Source organism: Salvia splendens, chromosome 21, assembly GCF_004379255.2.
Source record: "Salvia splendens isolate huo1 chromosome 21, SspV2, whole genome shotgun sequence".
In the NCBI taxonomy this organism is placed as follows: domain Eukaryota; kingdom Viridiplantae; phylum Streptophyta; class Magnoliopsida; order Lamiales; family Lamiaceae; genus Salvia; species Salvia splendens.
In genome coordinates this window covers 17,780,588-17,799,565 of record NC_056052.1, presented here as the reverse complement: position 1 = coordinate 17,799,565, position 18,978 = coordinate 17,780,588, and the positions used below count along the sequence as shown (strand labels likewise).

General features: G+C 38.3%; 1 long non-coding RNA gene across 1 annotated transcript; it reads left to right on the top strand.

Annotated features, from left to right (window-relative positions):
• The first annotated feature begins 7,377 nt into the window (after window positions 1–7,377).
• Window positions 7,378–9,863, top strand: LOC121783742. Its single transcript, XR_006046638.1, has 3 exons — window positions 7,378–7,892; window positions 9,067–9,130; window positions 9,602–9,863. It is a non-coding gene; the product is annotated as an uncharacterized LOC121783742 (long non-coding RNA).
• The last annotated feature ends 9,115 nt before the right edge of the window (window positions 9,864–18,978 follow it).

Below are 18,978 nucleotides of genomic sequence, written 5' to 3'. Positions count from 1 at the left end.
TTTATTTTGTGAGTTTCGAATATTCTCTATTTTAATTAGGAGAATGAATTAATTTCTTTGATTTAATTGGTACCTTGTTGATTCCCTTTATTTATTTTAAATCCAATTAAATCTTGCAACATTTTATTTCCTCACCCTAATTAAACTAAGAGTTGAATTATTTCCTTGTGGCTATTTAAGCCAAATTTTCGCCTCTCCTTATTGTAGAGGAGAATATAATTGTTTTCTATTTTGTGGAACCCTCTTTATTCAAATAAATACCCAATTTAATACCTATGTCTAATTAATTGGGGATGTGAATATCTTCCTTCTATTGTGTTTCCATCCCTCACACGCCTACATGCTCATTATTTTTCCTTGTGGAAATTTATTAAATTGTTACCTATTTTATGGGAGTCTTTTCCTATAAAGAAATTATCAAATTTAAATCATATTCTATTTAATTGAGGATTTAAATAATTTCCTTATGCATTCCTCTTCAAATTTTCGGCCACCTCATTATTTTCCTACTTGGAGATTTAATTTATTTTGTTCCCTTGTTTATCGAATAGTCATTGTTTTATTTCCTAAATTTTGAATCTATTTCTCTCCAAGTAAATACCAAATAAATTCCTTATTAATGCACTAGCTAATTTTTGAAATTCTTGCCTTCTTTTCTTAATTGTGGGATTTTATTTATTGGCCTCTATTTTATTCCTTCACAATTAATTAATTTTGTGGGATTAAACCTAGGACTATATAATCACCTAAACTAAACCCTAGCCCCCATTCCCTCAAAATTTTCGCTACTCTCCTCTCCTCCCTCTCTCTCTCACACGCCTCTCCTCTCCCTCTCGATATTCTCTCCAAAAATCCACCATTCATCCTTGTTCTTGCATCCGTTGGAGTTGATTTTTCAAGTATCCGACGAATCCATCAATTCTTGTTTCTACCGATTCGTTTTTTATCAAGAAAGGTATATTTGATTCATTCTCCCTCTTTCTTCTCATTTAATCCTTGTTCTTGAACCCTACATGCATATAGCAAGTGTAGGAATCATAGATCGCAAAATTTTATCGGTGGGAATTTGTGTTTGCGTGAGAACTTGGATGAATATGCGATTTTGAATGAGTTTATGTGGAGTTTGTTTTGAATCCTTGGTGAATAATGTGAGTTTATGTGAGAGCATGATTGTGATAAACTTTTAAGCATGATTGTGTGTTATAAGCATGGAAAAAAATTGTGTTTGGATGATCGAGGAAGAAACCCTATTTTCGAAATTCTTAAGCCTGAAATCTGTGATGTTCGGATAGTAGATTCCGACATGTGTTTGACCAACCAAACGATTGAATTTTGACACGAAATTTTACATGAGTAAAATTTAAGGTGTTTTCTGTGTTTTGTGTGAATTTCGTCTCTTTTTGATGAAAGATGAAGTTTTAATAAATTATTGAAGTTGACTGCGCAATTCTGCCAGAAACTGGTATTCTCGTCCAGAAAGTTTCGTTTTCTATTTGACCAACCAAATGGCCTCCTTTTGATGTGAATTTTGAACTAGATGAAATTTGAAGTGTCTTCTGAGTTTTGTGAAAATTTCAGCCTCATTGGACATCGGATGAATATTTGGTAAATTTTTCAATGGAACTGCACAGTGTTGTCAGAATTTTTGTGTTCCGACCAGAGAGTTACATAATTTTTTTGACTGACCAAATGACGTGATTTTGGTGTGTAATTTTAACTGGATGAACTTGAATGTGTCTTATGTGTTGTGACCAAATCTTAGTCTCATATGAGGTCGTATGGATTTTTGGGTGATTTTACAAACCAACCGTGCAGTTCTGCCAGATTTGTTGTTATGTGGAAATATTACTTGTTGCCAAGTTTTAATGATTTATATGATGCATGTATGATTTGGGAAGGTATCCTATGACGTGATTATGTGCGACACGTTGAGAAATATTATGGCATGTTTTTCTTATGTTGATGAATATTGGGATGGGTAAATTTAAGAGAATGATAAGAGAAACGATAGGACATGCATGATAATGTGAATTGATGGAAGGCTGATTTGTATTGTGGTTTGGCAAGGGTGATTGTGGATACGTGAGCTCGAGGAACAAGAGTTTCCATAAGTTGGTTTTTGTGTTCTTTAAACGATCGAGGTGGGCTTTCTTTTCAAACCTTTTTATTTTCTGAAAATACGATGTGTTGTTATAAGGGTGGTTTAACTTGTTATGTCATGCCATGTTATTTTGTTTGTGAGATTGTTGTCTGATGCCTAGTTCGTCTGAACTTGCTCCGTTAGGCTATATGGTTGTGTTGTGAAACGAATTCGGGTCTGAGTAAGGCCGTAACTATCAGGCTGTGTACACTGGTGGGATCGTGAGCCGTCCTTGCTAGTCGGCCGGTCTCGTGGGCGAATAGTGTGGCCACACTTTCGTCGCACTGTGATATGATGATTGTGATTGATGGATTGATGTGAAAAGTGGGGAGATAAATTTTCTGGCCAGACTTGAAATATTTTTGTGTTCTCGTGATATTTCTTACTACATATAAAACTCGAGATCACTGGTATGGATGACATAACTATATTAAAATGTTTTCGGCATGAGCCCATTGAGTACAACAAGTACTCAGCCCTGCATATTCTTTTTCTTTATGTGCAGGTTGAGCGGGATGTTGCGGAGGATGTTGAGTTGGCCTAAGAACTTAGGATGCGTTGTGTCTTCATACATAGGCGTTATCCTCGACTCTCTTTAAACCTTATTTCCGCTGCTATATTTTGAACTATGTCTCAAGACTTTAATCTTTTTCGTACTGTGTTGAGCATGTATGGTTGTGTTAGGTTTTTAACCGAGTATTTGCAATGTTACTTTAAAATGGTGTTTACGTGATTTAAACTAAATGGTTCTTTAGAAGTTAATTGGGTTTTTAATATTTATTTTCTCTGGTGCTTCTTTCTAAAAAAGAAAAAAATATATTTATCATAAGTCGTTTCTAATTAATAGTAAATTATAACCTTAGACTTTTTAAACTAAAATATTTTTCTTCCTTTAAGCTAATTGAGTTTTCGTAAACTGTTATCCTTGTAAGTTGTCGTTTTTGTCGTCCCTTGGTCACGATCGCCGCGTTTGTAGTACCCCTAGTATGGGCGGTCGTGACACATGATTTTGGTGTGAAATTTAACTGGATGAACCTTGATGTGTCTTCTGTGTGGTGACCAAATTTTAGCTTCATAGGAGGCCGGATGAATTTGTAATGATTTTTACAAAAAGACTGCGTTGTTCTGCCAGATTCTGATTTTGTTGAAATAACCTTGGATGTCAAGTTGTGAGTGAATTACATGATACATGTGTGAATAATGAACGTATCCTATGAGGTGGTTATGTGTGGAATGTCGTTGTATGCTAGAGTGTTCGTTTCGTTATGTTGGTGAACATTTGGGATGTGCAATATGAGAAAAACGTTAAAAGGAATGGTAGGGCATACATGATGAATGTGTTGATGGAAAGACTGATGGTGTTATGGTGTTGACAAGGGTTGTTGTGCGTACGTGGGTACAAAGAGATAGGATTGCCTTAAAGTTGTGATTTGTGTATAAGCAAGCGAGGTGTGCTTTCTTTTACTAAACTCTTTTACTTTTCAAAATTATGATATTGGAGTTATAAGGGTGGTTTAAAGTGTTATGTCATGCCATGATTGTTTTGATGTAGAGATTGTTTCCTAATGCCTAGTTAATTTGAGCTTGCTCTGTTAGGCTATATGGCTATGTGTGAAACGAATTCGGGTCTGAGTAGGGCCGCAAACCCTATCAGGCCGTGTACACTGGTGGGATCGGGAGCCGTCCTTGCTAGTCGGCCGGTCTCGTGGGCGAATAGTGTGGCCACACTTTCGTCGCACTGTGGTAAGAGATGTGATTGTTTGATTGATGAGAAAGTTGGGAGATTGTTTGACTGGCCAGTCGATGAAATTGTTTTTGTGATACTCGATGATATTTCTTTTCCAACTGTAAACTTCGAGTTCACTATGGTATGGATGACATAACTGTTATAAAATATTTTCGGCATGAGTCCACTGAGTATATCAAGTACTCAGCCATTCATTTCTTTTTAAATATGTGCAGGTTGAGCAGTGATGTTGCGGCGGATGTTGAGTCGAGCTTTTAGTTTCCCGGATGAGTCGTGTCTTCATACATGGGCGTCATCCTATGACTCTCCTTTGATATTTGTTTTCCGCTGCCTTATTTGAAACTATTTTTTTCAGCCTTCCACATTACTCTATACAGTTTTATGCCAATAAGTACTTTGAGACTTTTATCCGCTGCTTAACCATTTTGTAGACTAAAACACTTTCTCTTGATGTTAATTGAGTTTTCATATTAAATGTTGTTCTTTATCGTTTCCCCAAAGTCACGAGTTCCCCCTCTTTACTATCCTTAGTAAGGGCGGTCGTGACAACCACTACTACCACCCGCGTTACTCATTTCACGTTGTTGCTCTTGTACAGAAATTAAGATGGACAGAAAACTCGTTAAAACAAGTGGTGCGAATGAAAATGACGTGCAAATCACGTATATATAGTGTTTCGAAAAAAAATGAGCTGGCCGATCGCTCGCCGATCGGGAGCCTGCAATAGCGGCCAGCCGACCGGCGAGCGGATCGGCCAGCACTCGAAAATCGGCGTCGGGTTGCCGATTTTTTCACCGAAATGGCGCTCGCCGGTTCCAATGGTTCGGCGAGCGAACCGGCTAGCGCCGGGAATCGGCTAGCCTGTCCGCTCGCCGCCATTGGAGATGCTCTAATGTCGTCAACATATCAAGCAATCAAAACATGAATCATGTTCCACATCAAACGCCACATCAGACTATGTCGACTCGCACTTGGAGAGCACAACCGTCGCAAATAAAACTAATTATTATGCTATTAATTTTTTAGATTGTAATTAAAATTACCAAAAATTTTTAGATTAAAGTATTTTTTTCGAAATATATTTAACAATTTTAATAACAAAAAATAAACAGAATCAATGGTTTTTTCTAAGAAAGAATTCGGAATTAAAGTATGTTGCATTGCCCTATTATATAGTAACACAAAAAATCTTCATATTACTTATTAGTAACGTTTTATGTGCCAAATAAAGAGTAAATAAAATCTCAATCTCAAATAATTAATTCATCAATATGCCATCATCTCAATAAAGGTGTATTAGAATGACAATTAGAACTAGTAACCATATAACTCAATCTGGATTACACAATCCAAAAATATGAGGTCCAGATACAATTTTAGAAAACTATTATTTATAGATAAAAAATATCATTTTTTGGGTTTTATAAAGGTATTTTAGTTACACAATCCAAAAATATGAGGTCCAGATACAATTTTAGAAAACTATTATTTATAGATAAAAAATATCATTTTTTGGGTTTTATAAAGGTATTTTAGTCAATGGGGTTGGTAATTCACGTGTTTTGCATTGCATAATCACTTTCTCTCCTAAAAATTATCTTAAAACTTTAAAATTCAATAACTCTCTCAATTAAAACTATTTTTTACTTTTATAAAATAATATATCAAATCAAAGATAATTTAATGAGGATTCTAATGAAATCCTAATTGCATGCTATTATATCAAAGGCTAAAAAATACAATGTACGAACAATGGTACTGTTTTTGCGTGATAGTAAAACTATTCATATAAAGGGAATGTATCAATTTTATGTTGTAAAAATATTATTGTTAATCCCTCAAATTATCATTTCACAATAAAATAATAACCAAACACATCAACTACCGTATTATTTTATACACGTTATATATAATTTTTTTCACACAAAGCATCATTTTAACCTCTCAAACTATCATTTCGCCAATAAATCAGAAACCACAAACATCAACTACACCATATTTTATATAAACGTGTATATCATTTTATGCACAAAAAGTATCATGTCTTCAATAAGACAGTAATGACAAACATCAACAACACCATATTATTTTATAAACGTTATATGCATTTTATGCACCAAAAGTATTATTTTATGCACCAAATGTATAATTTCTCCAAGAAGACAGTAACAACAAACATCAACACCGCATCATTTATAAACATTGTATATCATTTTATGCATAAAAATATCATTTTTCCAAGAAGATAGTAACAACAAATATCAACAACACCGTACTATTTTATAAACGTCATATATCATTATATGCACCAAAAATATCATTTTTCCAAGAACACGGTAACAACAAACATCAATAACACCTTATCATTTTATAAACGTTATATATCATTTTATGCACCAAAAGTAACATTTTTTCAATAAGATAGTAACAATGAACATCAACAACATCATATAACTTTATAAACGTTTTAATATCATTTTTTTCAGTCTTTGATACAATACTATGCAAATAGAATTTCGTTGGAATCATAATAAAATTATCTTTAATTTGATACTCCCTTTGTCCCACTTTAGGAGTTCCGGTTTCCCATTTTTGGGTGTCCCACTTTAAGAGTCGCGGTTGAAATATTCCATAAATGATATTAGGCTCCACATTCCACTAACCTTTTTTCCACTCACATTTTATTATAAAACTAATATAAAAAGTAAGACTCACATTCCACTATTTTTTTTCATTAACTTTCCTTTACAATTCTTAAATCCCGTGCCGAACTCAACTAGGACTCTTAAAGTGGGACGGAGGGAGTATATTTTTTGTAAAAAAATAATTTATATTTTGCAAAGTTTATCAAATTTAAAATTTTGAATTATTTCAAGAGAGAAAGTGAATTCCATATAAGATTTGAAATAGTATGACCGTGAGTCTCTTGAATTCAAAGGTCAAAATTATTTTTTCATATTTAAATATTAAGAAAAAAAGGATTAATTCTAGCAACTATAGTATAAAATTATATGGTTCATATTGAATTATTTTAATATCATGAAAGATATGAGTTATCATATGATTGCATCTCTATCTCAATATATAAAATATATACTCATGTTTGTATCACCATAATAATAATAATAGTATTGTAACGCCCCACTTTTTGAACCCTAATTTTCGAACCCTAAAGTACATGTATTTAATGCTTTTGATATTGCGAGGTCCGCGAATTAATTATCGAGTAAAATTGTTGGAATTTTGACTGAGTCAACTTTGTTGAATATGTAACGTGGCTACTTGAATAATTGAATGTGGAGTGAAATTAAAGGTTTTTGGATAATCGATTAATTGTTATGAGAGCTAGAAATTATGAAATAAATTACAAGGCGAATTTAAATAATTTCCTTTCCGTGAGGAATATTTATTGGACTCAATTCCGTGTTGGATCCGATAAATTAAATAAATAGTAATATAAAAGTCCAGTCCGTGATAAATAAATTGTGTACTGCACCATTTAAAATAAAATACAATGGGCTGTGAAATAAACTAAACTAATTAAAATAAAATATCTTTAATCTTAATTAAAGATTTTGCCCTCCTCCGTGAAAAGATATTCCTCTTCCGTAATCAGCAAATAAAATACTAAAAATAAATCTACTTCTAACTAAATCACGTTTAACAAAAAAAAAGGAAGAATTCGAAAATTAGGCCCCTAATCCCACGTTAAAACTGTTTCCACCCATCCCACAAATCTCTCCCATATCCTTAACCCCCTTTCCCCTATATTAAATCTTCAACCATTACTTCTTCTTCTCACCCAACGTAGCTGCAAACAAGAAAGCGAAAATCATTCTTCAACTTCTACTCAAGGTAAACTAATTCTTATCAATTTGTATCTAAATTGCTCCTACTTTGGAATCTAACACTAGACCACTATCAACAGAAATTGGAATCCTTTCGGCATCAAGACCCTGCCTTTTTAGCCTTGTGAACTTCACAATCCAAACTCAATTCATAGAGGTAACTTCCTACCCAGATTTGAAACATGAATTCGCATTCTGCATCCATATATCATATACGCCGCATCAATCTCCCAAACAAAGAACTAATCAATAGCAATTAAGCAATCCAAAACCAATCGAACTTTACTTCCCTTGCTGCGAATCAAACTAAGAACGAAAAGAAACATACTTTGAATAAGAACCGATCTCTTCGGTTGAAAACGGGGCTGGTTAAATCGGGGCTGCAGGAGCGGCGTGTGCGTCGACGGGTGGTGCAGCTCGAACCTGCGACGGGTCGAGCGACGTTGGTGGTGTACGCGGTCGGCAGCAGCAGCTCCTCCCAGCGACGGCTGCACGACCACCGGCGGCGGCACCCCTCCCTGCGGCTGGATCGAACGACTGCGCAGCAGCGGCGACAACGGACAGCAGCGACGGCAGCGGCTGGCGAAGCTGGAGGACCGTCGTGACAGCAGCGGCCGGCGGCGGTGGTTGAGGAGTCGGAGAAGCCGACGGATCTATCCATTTTTTCGACGGGAGAGAGAAAGAAGAAGAGGGAGAGAGAAGAGAGAGAACCGAGAGTGTGAATGTGAGGGGGGAAAGAGAGAGAGTGACGAGGAAGACGGGGAGTAATTTGGTACTTGGGTTTCTTTTATTAAATTGGGCTTTGACATATATTATAGTATGGGCCTTTTGTTTTTTTTATGGATTTTGGGCCTTGTTATTTGATTGAGGAAAATAAGATTTAGTTTTGGGCTTTTTTAATTTAGATGGTAGGATTTGGTTAGTTGAGCTCCAATTAAATTTTGTTGGGGCTTCTTAATTGGATTGGAGATATAAGGTGGGGAAATAATTAAACTTGAGACTTTTAATTAAATCTTTGGGCCGATAATTAATAGTGGCGAATTATTTAATTAATTCTAGAATATTTCAACGAATGAATAATTATATCCTAAGTCCGAAATAAATATAGATCGAGGGGAAAATGCTTGCGATAATTTAATTACTTTTTATTAATTTTGGGAAATTTTATTTCGATATCGTGGAGAAAAATACGAGGAGCTAACGGAGGAATTAAGGGTGTAAGCGGCCACCGAATAATCGAAAATCGAGATAAAAGACTTCGCTTAGGATGCATGCATTTTATTGATTTGATTGGAAAGTATGTTGATATATGTATTATTTAAATTCTAAAGGTGAGACTTCGCAAGGGAATCGAGATACCAAAGGGAAGGAAGTGTAGAGAATTAATCAATTGAGGTGGGCTTTCTTTTAAATAAGGACAACGTCCTAAATATTTTATCGATGGAAATGAAACTGTATTTATCATGCCGTGATTTGTGTTTTAACGTGCCTATCTGATATGGCTATGCGCCATTGTTATATAAATCGAATTCGGGTCCTCGTAGGGCCGCAAACCCTACTTGGACTAGTGTACACCTATGGTAGATCGTGTGCTAGCGTACGGGCTGGCCGGTCTAGTGGCTTGGTTTGTGGCCACATTCCAAGTCATGTATTGGCAGATATGGTAAACGTCTATGGGAAAATGACTGATCAGTCGATGTTTGAAATGGAAATGATTTTGAGTGCCTCGGGCATTTCTAAAGCTAAACCCCGATGGTTACTTGTGAATGGCATGATAAATTACTCTTTATTGAAAATATTTTCGGCATGAGCCACTGGGTATTCTTAAAATACTCAGCCCTGCATGTTTTTTTTTCCTATGTGCAGGTTGATCGGCGACGAGGATGTGGTGGTGTTGAGCAAATGAATTTAAGATTTTAATGTGTCGTTGAACCTTGAGTGTCGTTGTGTTTTCACACATGACGTCACTCTCTCTCTTGGTCGTTTCCGCTGTGACTTTTCGTTTATTCATGTTTTATTTGGGCCGACAACTTTAATTGTTAGGATAATGGATATTCCGAATTTCTTGTTGGATAATATTAAACTCTTGGTTATTTAATTGGAAATTAGTAGTTGGTCCAGCTTGTGTTGAAACCCTAATCTTTATCTTCTGTTTATTTAATTCTTTTAATCACGATCGCCCGTATTTATTAACCCTAATGGGCGGTCGTGACAAGTATTGTCTCTAATTTTTTCTTTATATTTATATTAAAATAAAAATAAAAATTAATAAATATATTTTTCTTACATTACATTCATGGCCATATTATAGCCTTTCCAACATGAGATGCTACAGCCCAATTCAACAACCAATACCATCTCATTCTTGGCCCAATATAAGAAGCACACACATCCACCTCGCCGAGTGGGTTTTGCAGATTATGGATTTGCCATTTTTAGGCCAATTTTGGGCCACTTTCATTTCAAATATAAATACTCTTTTATTGCTCGTTTGTAGTTTAGACTATAATGAATTAAAAATCCTCGTGGGCTGCTTATTCAATTTCGAAGGTGATTCTGATTGTTTTAGGGGAAATGTTATTGAGTTGTCTTTTCTATCCCAAAAGTGCATCATAATGCATAATATGATACTCGATGATAAAGGTACAAGAGTAATCGATTGAGGCAATAAGGAAGTATGGGAAATAATGGGATAAAAATTTTCAAGCCGTGTACAGGCGGTACTCTAGCTATTACAATCGAAAGGAAAAAGACAACAATAAGTGGAATGAAAATTACAACGGAAATAAAATAAAACAAACAATAAGTCGAGTCGAGGGAAGCCCTCTTTCCGCAAGACAAATTACGCACCGGCTAGTGCTCACGGAATGGCGTATTGCCCCCAAAGATAAAACGACTTCCTCCTAGCGTGCACCGGTGAACTTGATGGAGTTCCGAGAATCGAGCTAGACAATGCTCCTAGAATGCAAGCTATGATGTAGAGAACTTGAGAGAAGAGAGAATGTTTTTTGTTGGTATCGGTTTCTTATCCCTCAAATCCACCTATTTATAAAATAGAGGATGGTACTTGAAAAGCTTGGCATTCAAGATACAACATAAAGAAATTAGAGGTTACACAAGTTGAAAGGCCATAAGTCTTGGCCATGTGAAAACCCTCCAAAATCCTCCATGTTTTACACGTTTCCAACAATCCCCCACATTGGTTAGAGTGCTGCAAGCTCAAACCAACACCAGACATGTATGCATGCATGCTGATCCTTTTGCTCAATTCTCGAGAAATAATATTGCATTTGGAATAACAATCGCAAGACGAGATAGTGTACTCTTGTCGAAATCATGTCAACCGAAACTGGAGGAAACGGAAACAACTTCGTTGGATCATCTTCTGCTGCCTCTAGCTCCTCAACTATGGCACCTGTTTCGAACTCAAAGGTCCTGGCTCAAGCTGGCTCAAGCTAAGAAGCCCGGAAAATTTAAGGGCTTGGATTTCAAACGTTGGCAACTAAAGATGTTGTTTTACTTAACCACGTTGGGTGTTGCTAACTTCCTCAAGGAGAATGCTCCAACTGTATCTGAGGAGGAGACGAACTTTAAGGTCTGGGCTGCCTATGATGTTTGGCATTAAGGAGATTTCTTGTGCAAGAACTATATCTTGAACGACTTAGGAGATAACCTCTATTCTATCTTTGTCGGGCTAAAACCTCCAAAGCTTTGTGGGAGGCTCTTGACAAGAAGTATCGCGTCGAGGACACTGATACAAAGAAATTTGTAGTCGCAATGTTTCTGGACTACATGATGGTGGACTCTCGCTCGTTGGTATGGCCTTGCCAGACCAGTTTGTTGTTGGATCAATGATCGAGAAGCTTCCTCCATGCTGTACGGATTTCAAGAACTACCTAAAGCATAAAAGAAAGGAGATGAAGCTAGAAGACCTGATTGTCCGTCTTCGTGTTGAAGAGGATAATAGGCGGTACCATCAGAAGTCAGGAGGGCCAGAAGATGCCAAGGAAAATTTGATGGAGAATGGAGGATCTTCCAAGCGTCCCCGCCAGAGGGAAAATGACAAGGGCAAAGGGAAGGTTGCTGTTGTCCGAAAGTTTGAAGGCAACTGCTTCAACTGTGATAAGCCGGGCCACATGGCGAAAGACTGCCGAAAGCCTAAGAAGATGACATTCAAGAAAGATTGCTCACATGGTCGAGAGAGACTTCAACGATGATGATCTGACTGATGTGGTTTCTGAAGTGAACCACGTTGAAAATCTGAAGGCTTGGTTTGTTGACACCGGACCTACTGTGCATATGTGTTCTTATCGTAGCCAATTTTCGATCTACAAGCAAGTCAAAGGGAAGAAGCTCCACATGGAAAACCAAGACTCATCTGAGGTCGTTGGCATGGGAGAAGTGAAGCTCTTAATGACATCTGGTCATGAGCTGAAGCTGAAGGATGTGCTGCATGTCCCAGACATCCGTAAAAATCTTGTTTCTGGTAGTCTGCTTGTTAGTCATGACTTTAAGCTAGTGTTTGATTCTAAACAAGTTTATTTTATCTAAATTTGATACTTTCCTTGGAAAAGGTTATCTTTCCAATGGCTTGTTCAAACTGAATGTAATGGCCACTGGCTGTGTACCGAATCAAGTGAAAGATAATAAGAATGCTTCTTCGTCTTACTTGCTTGAGTGCTCCAATTTATGACATTGTAGATTAGGACACGTGAATCTAAATGCTATAAAAAGATTAGTAAATCTTGATTTACTAAAAGTTAATGAGTTTAACTCACAAAAGAAATGTGAAGTTTGTGTTGAAGCAAAAATGACCAAGCTGCCCTTCCGCTCGGTAGAAGTGGTAAAAAGTATTTCATCACATTCGTTGATGATTGCACAAGGTATTGTTATATTTACTTATTAAGAAGTAAAGATGAGGCAATTGAAGCATTCAAAGACTTCAAAAATGAAGCCGAAAATCAACTTAATTGTCGAATTAAGAGTGTTCGAAGTGATAGAGGCGGTGAGTATGTAGCACCGCTTGCAGAATTATGTCATGCAAGTGGTATAGTTCACCAAACTACAGCTCCATATTCTCCTCAGTCGAATGGTTTTGCTAAACGCAAAAATCCAACACTGGAAGAGATGATGAATGCTCTGTTGATTAATTAAGGTTTACCCCAGAACATGTGGGGGGAAGCTCTGCTATTCCCAAATTACATCTCGAACAAGATTCCACTAAAAATTAGGGATGTGACTCCTTATGAACTGTGGAAGGGTAAGAAACCTTCATATACACACCTCAACGTGTACAAGTGTTTAACAAAGGTTCAAGTTGTAGGGGTTTGCTGTGGAAGCGTGCGTTCTAACGGATCACATAAAACTTGATCTATTTAGCAGATTATTTAGATAAACTCTATTCACGTAATTCTCACATGTATCATGCTCACAACTTGAATTTAAACATGCTTTGGCACAAATAATCCCTAAAACATGCTTGCTACGGAGTTAGCCAATTTACCTCGTTGATTCTGTTAAGAATCGAAGATGGCTTGCGTCTTCTCCACGTGAAGATCTTGAGTACTTGATCTCGGATCTTCTGACTGGTATCCCGGACAGTAATCTGATATTTGTGTGGGCAAATTTCACCAGAATACTAGGACTTAAATAAAGAAGACAGAATCCTGCTTACGGAAGGAGAGCAAAAATCGTTCCTCTCCTTGGAATAGGGGGGACGAAAATTGTAAAATAAAACAAGTGTTTTTCTATCTCCTTTATTCTCCTATTTATATTAAGTCACATATTGGGCACAGTCAGGGATCTAAGGAAGAATTTGGATATGACATCCCCCAATTAGCTTTTTACGAATTAAATTGAACCCACAATTTAATATGAGCTTATGTTGGAATATTACAATTAGCCACTAAAGAAGTAATATTGCACTGCCCATCCAAATCCGAAATTACAAGTATTCTGGGTTTCCATTTGTTTGTCATTTATTTCATGTGCTTAAGATAGAAACATTCATTAATTAATCAATATCTGCTATGGACTTAATTAATTAACATATTATAAACTCCGAGAGTGGACTTAGCAAGAAACGCTTATATAGTATGCATAGAGTAATCAAACTCCAACTAGATAGGTTCTAAATAATAAAACCATGTTTCGAGCTCCACTTGTAGATGTTATCAAACGAGACTTACCTTGCGCACGATTCAATATAATAGCAATCGTAGCACTGCTAGATATTAATTGCCACTACCCAAGATACCAGGATCGTTGGGCTACGAAAAACCCGCACATATTGGTAAGTCAAAGTAGTAGATAATCAATATCGTATGCTCAATGCTAACATACATTGACTAAGAAATTATATATCAAGACCTCGTCTTTCAGTAGATAGCATAAAGACTCGTCTTGCCGTTTAGATCCAATTCAGTGCTATATCACACCAACGTCATCTTATTTCAATAAGGCTTAGAAATAATCAGACTGTCATTGCAACCTTTCACGATAGGTAGTCTAGGTCTATCTAGGTTGTGAAATTCTTATTTTCTTTGTTCAGAACTAACTGTGTTACCTTAAAGTGGACGACGCCCACAACCGGTCAACTAAAACAAAGACTTAGACTTTGTTATGTTCGGTTATACATTTAAATATGCAATAAACATCCATTAAATGTAAAACATAAAAACATTATGACAAGAATAATCTGTTGCATTCATTGGAAAAGAATATATAGAGTTTTACAGTATTCAATCACTCGAAAGGTGATTTCTAGTATACAAAACCCTAACAGTCTCCCACTTATACTCAAAATGAGTATACTCGAAAGGTGATTTTGAGTATACAACATGGTAGTGCACACGTCTTAAAATTTCTCCCACTTATACTGAAAGCGAGTTGAGGTCTTGTATGAGTCGAACTTCCATCCCTTCAACGTGGCGTTCGAACGGTTTCACCGCCAATGCTTTTGTAAAAGGATCTGCCAGGTTCTTCTCCGACGCAATCTTGACCACTTGTATGTCTCCTCTCTGCACTATATCTCTAAATATATGATACTTCCGCTTTATGTGTTTGCTCGCTTTGTGAGCTCTTGGTTCTTTCGAGTTTGCCACAGCACCACAATTGTCACAATAAATAGTGATGCTCTTGGGCAGATTCGAAACCACACCTAAATCCATAAGGAAGTTCTTTGTCACGCCCGCATTTTCTAAGGATAGAAAACACGGTTGATCGCGACTAGGGGAGGATTAAAGAAGCGGGGAAGAAAGGGGAAAATAACAGAACTCGACCATAGCCCGAAACAAATGGGAATAGCTCGAATACAATCAGAGTATCTCTACAATCGACAGCTCAAAAGTAACAATATATAGCGGAAGCGTCTCGAGAGTAGAATAATGCTATGTATGAAGACACAACATATTCTGAACATTTGATAGACATTCTTCACTTTTATGCTCAACACCCACCGCGCTCGTCACCGCTCAATCTGCACATTAAGAAAAACAATATGCAGGGCTGAGTACTTATTGCACTCAGTGGACACACGCCAAAAACATAGTTTGTCATGCCATATCAGTGTAACCTTGGGGTTTTAAGTGTAAGAAAATAACCCAAGTACACTAAAACATATTTCATAAAATTCGACTGCGCAGTCATTTTCAGATATTGCCACCCTTATTCCCACCATCATACACTATCTGATCCAACGGGTGACAAGGGGCGTGGCCACACCCCAGGTCAACTAGACCGGCCAACTTGCTCTCAGATGGCTCCCGATCTCGTGTACACTAGCCTGAGGGTTCGCAGCCCAACAGACCCGAATTCGATTAAACATATGTGGTAAACCACTTCAGATAGGTTTCAAAACAAAACAGTTGGCAAGACAAACAGTTCATCTCCATAAACATTTCCGGAACAGAGTCCGTATTAAAGATAACCCACAAAATAGTAGGGTAGAAAAGCCCACCTCGAGTGCTTAAACCGAAAACAATTTCTTTCCCTTGCGATCACGATTCACTTGCGATGTTTCACCTTTAAAAAATTTACATAGCACATATATCAACATATTTTCCAATCACATAAATCACATCATAACATACATCTTTGCATATCCTATCACTTCATCACATATATAATTTCATTTGAAAACTGGCAGCACTGCGCAACGATTTTATAAAAATCATTTAAAAATCATCCGACTTCTGTTGGGGCTAAAACTTTACCACAATACAGAAGACTCATCAAAGGACTTCCAGTTAAAATTTCATGTCCAAATACCCCTTTTAGGTCAGTTAAAACAACCACGTAACCTACTGGTCGAGAAAACATTTTCGGCAGAGTTGCGCAGTTAACTTCAAAAATTCACCAAAAATTCATCTTTAATCCAAAAGGGTTGAAATTTACACACAAAATAGAAGACATCATGAAGTTTACTCAGGAAAAAGAATTGGTCAAATCGGAGTTCATTTGGTCGGTCAAAAACGTGTCGGAACTTACTGTTCGGAATTCGTCGAGCAGACGAGCGGTGCCATCGCTGTTCGGCCCGTTGCTGCACGTTGTTGCTGTTGTTGGCTGCTGCACAGAGCCGGGAGACGCTGCTGTACGAACGTTGCTGCTCCGCCGTCGCTCCCTTTCCTCTTTCGACCACCATCACTCATCTCTCTATCAATTCGTTTTGTTCCATCACTGTAAACTCTGCAACTCACGGTCCAGATCGGTCGTCGTCGGCTACTGCCCGTTGGTCAGCCTGTTCGCCGCCGACGTCGCCGCTGCTGACTCCGATTCGTCACCCGTGTCCACCACAGACGCTCGGCGCTGCTGCGTCGTCGCTGCTGTGCAGTCGAAGGTCTCGCAGCGTCGCCGTCATTCGCCATTAGCCACTGCATTGTCTGTTTGCTGTTCGGACAGCCATCGTTCCTCACCGATTCAACCTCGAAACGACACGGCAGCCCCTGAAACATCTCCGAACAGCCCCGAACCAACTCCGAACCGCCCCGAAAGATAAGTTCTCCTTCAAAAATATGTTCTTTCGTTTCAGTTTTCAAAACGCAGCAAGGGGGCCACTGTTCGTCGCCACTGCTGGATCGTTGCCGCTGAACTGACGTTGCTGCGTTCGATTGAACCGGAGCCCTCACGCTTCTAACGTCGCCATTTCTCTTCCTCATCGCCGCTGCCTCACTCTTCTCTCTTTTTTTTTTGCCAAAAGAGAGTAGTGAGTGGTGCTAGAGGGCTTGGGGAGGGTGTAGGTAATGATGAGGAAGTGGGGAGTGGAAGAAAACCGTCGATCATGGGGGATGAAGAAAACCGTCGGTCATGGGAAGAAAGAAGAAGAAAGAACGAAAGAAGAAGAAAAAAACTTGGGCTTCAAAGTGTGGTTTCCAAATAAAATGAATTGGCTTGGAAACTTAAAGTTCTTTGATGAAATTGGGCCCAACATGTAAATTGTAGAGTTTGGCTAAGTTGGTTAAAGAATAAGAAAATTTGGATGACCCAACACTCTTAAAATTAATAGCCCAAAGCCAAATTGTAAAATTATTCTCTCGACAAAAGAAACAAGGTCGAAAAAAATTTTCAAGTGTACAAACGACGGTCCTTTCAAGAACACAATAAAAAGAGTAGAAAAAGTCGGGGTGTTACAATCTACCCACCTTAACAAAAATTTCGTCCCGAAATTTGCTTACGTCCTTCGAATGGCTTGCTCCAAAGTTTCACGCAATTCCAAGAAAAAGTTTCATGGTCCACCGGCCTCCATTCGCACTCTCGATCTCCTTGTCTCGTCGTGCCTCGATCAATTTAGGGGTTCACCCCAAACTTTCAGATTCTCGTTCGTTTCATTGCTCGGGAAAGCAATGGTAAAGTTTTCAACTATTATTTGCGCGGTCAACTAGGCCTACGCCTTAGGCACTCTAAGGTCGCAACACATTTCATTATCTCATAACCCGCATTTCCTAAGGATAGGAAGTACGGTGGACCGCGACTAGGGGAGGAATAAAGAAGCGGGGAAGAAAGGGGAGAACAGGAATATTTGATCCAAAAGCATTTATTAAAAAGAAGTTCACTTCAAACATTGTACTAAGAAGACATTTCTAAAGTTAATGTAAACAGAGTTAAATAAAAACAATGTATCGGATTACAAAGCAGCGGAAAAGACCAAAAGACAGATGATGCCGGGTATGACGACACGACACCATCCAAAAGACCAAGTAAAAACACTCATTTGGCTTTCACTGCTCAACATCCGTCATCCCCATCGCCGCTCAACCTGCACATTAAGAAAACAACATGCAGGGCTGAGTACTTATCGCACTCAGTGGACACACGCCAAAATCATAGTTTGTCATGCCATAACAGTATAACATTGGGGTTTTGAGTGTAATGAAAATAACCCAAGTACACCAAAATATATTTCATAAATTCGACTGCGCAGTCATTTTCAGATATTGCCACCCTTATTCCCACTATCATACACTATCTGATCCAACCATGACAAGGGGAGTGGCGTGGCCACACCCCAGGTCAACTAGACCGGCCAACTTGCTCTCAGATGGCTCCCGGTCTCGTGTACACTAGCCTGAGGGTTCGCAGCCCAACAGACCCGAATTCGATTAAACATATGTGGTAAACCACTTCAGATAGGTTTCAAAACAAAACAATTGGCAAGACAAACAGTTCACCTCCATAAACATTTCCGGAACAAAGTCCGTATTTAAAGATAACCCACATAAAAGTAGGGTAGAAAAGTCCACCTCGATTGCTTAGCTTTTAAAACAGTTCCCTTCAACCACACTTTCCTCGTAAAAGATCACCCTTTTTGAAAGATAAATAAATCATGATTAGAGTCAGGGTAGACGATGTTTAAACGACAATGCATGATTCCTACGTGGACGACTTCAACATCTAGCACGTTACACGAACACACACTTAACAACATCTCATAAGCCAAACACACAAAGACACGCCCGAAAACACACCCCGCACGCACCCGACACGCATACGACGTACTCAAAACGCGCACACGACACACACACAACACTCAAACTCCTGGCATACCCTTACTGTGCAACGGCTCACTTGGCTCGGAAAAGGTTCGGAAAAAGCTCGGAAAAAGGATCGGCGTCTCGGCCTGGCTCGGTGTCTCGGCCGCCTGGCTCGGCACCTCGGCCGACCGTCTCGGCCGCCTGGCTCGGCACCTCGGCCGACCGTCTCGGCCGCCTGGCTCGGCACCTCGGCCGCCTGGCTCGGCACCTCGGCCG